Source organism: Microtus ochrogaster, unplaced genomic scaffold (genome assembly GCF_000317375.1).
Source record: "Microtus ochrogaster isolate Prairie Vole_2 unplaced genomic scaffold, MicOch1.0 UNK6, whole genome shotgun sequence".
NCBI classification, from domain to species: Eukaryota; Metazoa; Chordata; class Mammalia; order Rodentia; family Cricetidae; genus Microtus; species Microtus ochrogaster.
Window position 1 is genome coordinate 10,296,230 of NW_004949104.1, and position 5,210 is coordinate 10,301,439.

Genomic DNA, 5,210 nt, shown 5'->3' on the forward strand with positions numbered 1-5,210 from the left:
AAAAAAAAAAAAAAAAACAAAAAAAAAAAAACTCCTGCTAAATGGTGGTACATACCTCTAATCCCAGCACTCAGGAGGCAGAAGCCAGCCTGATCTACAGAGTGAAGTTCCAGGACAGGCTCCAAAGCTACAGAGAAACCCTGTTTCTCTGTCCGGCCTGCTGTGATTCTTAAAAAGAACTGTGTGATATTAGGTCACAACTCGGAGTTGCTTAGAAATATTCACTGGCCAGGCGGTGGTGGAGCATAACTTTAATCCCAGCACTCAGGAGACAGAAACGGGTGGATCTCTGTGAGTTTGAGGCCAGCCTGGTCTACAAGAGCTAGTTGCTAGTTCCAGGATAGGCGCCAAAGCTACAGAAACCCTGTTTCGAGAAACCAAAAAAAAAGAAAAGAAAAAGAAAAAAAAAACTATTCACTACACTAGCACACTAACCCAGTTATGATAGAGAGTTACATTGGGATGAAGGGAACAAGCATGGGGATATGGAAAATTAGAACTTTGCACATGCTTTCTCGGAAGTTGTATATAATGAAGCCAGGGCTTGAGAGATGGCTCAGCAGTTAAAAAGCACTTGATGTTCTTGCAGGGGACCAAAGTTCTGTTCAGAAAATCCAAGATAGCAGCTATCTTTGCCTCTTATTCCATGAGATTTGGTACCCTTTTCTGACCTCTGTGGGCACTAGGCATGTAAATAGTACACAGACATACATACAAGGCATGTATAAAATACAATCAATAAGCTAGGCTGTGGTGGTGCATGTCTTTAATCCCAGCACTTGGGAGGCAGACGCAGTCGGATTACTGAGTTCAAGGCTAGCATGGTCTATATAGAGAGTTTCAGGACAGCCAGGGATAGACAAAGAAACCCTGCTTCAAAAAAAAAAAACCCAAATGAATAAATAAATAACACAAATAAGCTAAATGTAAAGCTAGGCATGGTAGCACATGCCTTTAATCCCTGTTTTTAGGAGGCTGTGCAGACTGCTGAGTCCAAGGCCAGCCTGCTCTACATAGCAAGCTCCAGGCAAGTGAAGGCTACATAGTGAGACCCTGTTTCAAAACAAAACACACGCAAACAATATAAGCCAACAAACAAAATTAAAGAAAGAAAGAAAAAATTAAATGTAGCTCAGTGCCTACCTAGCATGCATGCATGGACCCTTTTTCACTCCCCAGCACTGAAAAAAAAACCAATATTGTTCATCCAGGACAAGAAATATTAGGGCTGGGGAGATGGTTCTATCAATAAAGTCCTTGCCGTGAAAGCATGATGACGTGAGCTTGATCCCTAGAACCCATGTACAAAAAAAAAAATAGGTGTACCCCTGCACTGCTTACAGTCCCAGTGTTTGTGAAGCAGACACAAGTGGATCCCAGCCTAATCTGTGGGGTCTAAATCAATGAGAAGGCCCTGTCTCATAAAACCAAAGTGCAAGTGTCTGAGGAACACTCGCTGAGGCTGACCTCTGGCAGTATACTAGCACAAGCACACTCACAAGAAATAAATCTGAAATCATGTACTTTCAAGCCTCAGTCATCACTGGATCTCCACATAATCTTTAACTTTTATGTGTATGGGTATGCTTGTATGACTGTGCAAGCCTGGTGCCCCAGAGGTCAGAAGAGTGCACCAGATCCTCTGGAATTGGAGTTAAAGATAACTGTGAGCCATCATGTGGGTGCTGGGAACTAAATCTGGGTCCTTGGAAGAACAGCAGTACTCTTAACAGCTGAGCCATCTCTCCAGCCCTGACTTTTCTTGTAAACATGGTGCTGGGGACTGAGTCATGAGCTTATATATGCTAGGTAAGTGCTCTACCATTCAGCTGCATCTTCAGTTCTTCTTAGTTTCCTTTTGCTAAGGTACCCAAGCAGGCCTTGAACTTGTGATCCTCCTGCCTCAGTCTCCTAAGTAGCCAGGATTTGAAATTTACATTACCCTTGCCTACCTCATCTGTAGGATTTAATTTCACCTTGTATAGTCCATGCTAGCTTCCAATAGGCACAAACAGCTCTGTTACAAATAGTTATACACTAACAACTTTACTGAAATGGGCACAGAACCTAAAAAGGAATGCCAACTTTTTCAGAAAGTAAAAAGGAACTCAAAACTGTCCATGGAAAAATTACTGAGATGCACATTCTTTCTGTTGCTCAAAAGGGAAAGAGTGTTCAGTAATGATAGTAAGGAAATCCGGGGGTGGGGCAGGGAGCAGGGCTGAGGAAGCACTGAGTGAATGAAGTCTTGAATGAATGTGTATTGTTTAACATGGGCACAGCTATGGGAAAATGGTTAAGTCTTCCCTGAACTACGCTCAAGGAAATGGCAATTCCTTCTCTCTTGGTCCCTGTGGGAATGTTGACAGTGTATGCAGAAAATGCCCGCCATGGCTCCCTGTCCTCCATGTTTACTGCCTGAAGACCCCTCCCCTACAGAGATTGCTCCTGTCAAAATTAGCTAAACCTGCCTCTTTGTTTAGCTTCATGCAATAACCCTGCCCTCCTTGTTCAACAGGGTATAGTAAAAATGCTTAATTTTCTGGATGCTGAGGCTTCTCCATTAGACAGTTCAGTGCATCCAATCCAAGCTTTTTTGTTAGTGAGTTTGTCTTTTCCTTATTCCCTTGCTGTCCAGTCATGTGGAAGCCTGTAAGCCATGCTAGGACTTGGCAAGGGTGGGGAGTGAAGGCTATTTCTATTAGCACTGAGGTCACCAGGTTCTTTAAACAGGGCCTAGATCGTCTGGGAGTTCCTCTGTAAACACAGGACAGACTAGAAATTGCTGGCAGCCCGAGAGATTCAAAAGACAAATTCTCTCAGTCAGTAATGGATCTCAGGACAAGGTGTTCATGTGTGTATCCCAGCACTTGGAAATACAAGATAAGAAGTTTAATACAAGTTCTAGGCTATCCTGGGCTTCTACTTCCAAACAACAAAAAGCTAGTCATGGTGGCACAAGCCTGTAATCTCATCACTGAGGGATGGAGGCAGGAGGGTCAGTTCATCATCAGCTACACAGTCAGTCTGACCCAGCCTGGCTACAAAAGATACTGTCTCAGAAAACAACAAAGATCCTTACAGTTCAGGTGGTGGTGGCTCAAGGCTTTAAATTTTAGCACTCGGGAGTCAGAAGCAGGCAGATTTCTGAGTTTAAGGCCAGCATGGTCCACATAGTGAGTTCTAGGACAGTCCAGGCTACACAGAAAACCCAACCAAACATAAAAACCCTTCCAAACAAAAAAGAAAGAGAGTGAGAGAAAATGGTTTCAATTTACCACAAAACATATAGCACTGTCGCAAGGCTCCTGAGCTTTTCTTAGCAGGCCTTCTGTCCACATCTGTCAGGAAGGGACTGTCTAAGGGAGACGGAGCAGGCCAAAGCAGTCGCTAGCACTCCCTGACATCCAGGGGGGAAACAATACCTAAGAAGTTTGTGTACAGATCTCATAATATGGGGCCAGGCTTTGTCGTATATTAAAAACCAACAGATGAAGCAATAAGCCAACCACAGCAGTTAGGCGGTAGGACAAACACTTTTAGTTACTATTTTATGTACATTGGTGTTTTGCTTTCAGGTATGTCTGTATGAGGGCAAAGGATCCCCTGGAACTGTTATAGACAGCTGTGAGCTGCCATGTGGGTGCTGGGAATTGAACCCAGGTCCTTTGGAAGAGCTGTCAGTGCTCTTAACCGCTGAGCCATCTCTCTAGCCCCTGGACAAACACTTCTTAACTACTTTAAATGGTAACAGTGTTGACTATTTGAGTGATCCACAAAGGAGTTAATGAGCTACGAAAAGCAAAAAGGAGAATACAAAGTACAGATTACTGTATACAGTACTAAAATCACAAGCATATTTGGAATAATAAAAATGACCCAGATAAAGCAGCATGCACCTATAAATCCAGCTATTTGATAAGCTGAGGCAGGAGGATTCCTTGGAGCCTAGGATTGGAAGTTTGAGGCCAACCTCAGTGACACAGTGAAAATCATTTAAAAAATAATAAAATAAAAATGTGTGGGTTAATAAAAATGAACATTTATATAGCTAATAAAATTATACAGTACTGGTATAGAGGATGTGTGTACCTCAATGAATAAAACTAAGAGTCCAAAAATAGACAGCTCTATGGACTATTAGTTTTCCACTAGGGTATTAAGACCATTTAAGAGCACACTGAAGTTTAGCAAGATTTAAAGTTTTGTATATAGGACTATCAAGAAAGTGAAGAAGGGGTTGGAAATTAACAATGGAGTGCATGTTCAGTATTCAAGAGGACCTGAAAAAAAGCGGGGAGGGGCGGGGGCGGCATTAGTCACAAGAATTCCAGGGAGCTAGTTCAAGAGCCTCAGACCCCAGGATTAGGGCTATCATGCTGTCCCATTCCTGAAGCCTGTGTGAGGACCATCACAAGAGGCTGCCAAACACTATGGGAAATTAGAGTTGCTGTGGCATGAAAGAGGAAGACACTCAATGTCCTCCTTCAGTCTAATGCCTGGACTCTTAACTCAGGTCTTCAAGCTTGCAGGACTGTTACCCAATAAGCCATCTTGCCAGCTTCGTTCTCTCATTCTTTCCCTTGCTCCCCTCTCTTCTGGTTTTGTTTTTGGACAGCATCTTACTACATAGCCCAACAGCCTTAAACTTAGGGATATTCTTGCCAAGCCTCCTAGTGATGTAATTACAGGCATTTTTTTTTTTTTTTACCGTGCCTGGCTTCCAGTAGTTTCCTATATGTAAACAGGTCCTCTGTTCAGTCTGGACCATCCAGACCTTCCAGATGCCCTGGTGGAGCTCTCCCTCACATCTACAACAAAACCTTCTCCTCAACCATAACTCGGAGTGGTCGTGTCCTCATTTTCATTCAATTTTTTTGGCTATCCCAAGTTGCTTTTAAGTCAGGGTCTCTCTACATAATCCCAACTATCTTGGAACTCACTTTGTAGACCAGGATGGCCTTGAATTCACAGAGATTCATCTGCCTCTGCCTCCCAAGTACTGGGATTAAAAGTGTGAGCCACCTCTGCCAAGCTGTTCAATGTTTTTTAACACCATCACTATAAGTAAAGCACAGATTCTTTTCAAAGTTTATGCTCATAAAGTATTTGATAAGCTTCTGTGTAAGTCAGTGCTATGCTCATGCTAGGTTTTGGCAAATCTTGTTTTATATTTATTTCAGTTTTTTTTTTTTTTTTTTTTTTTTTTT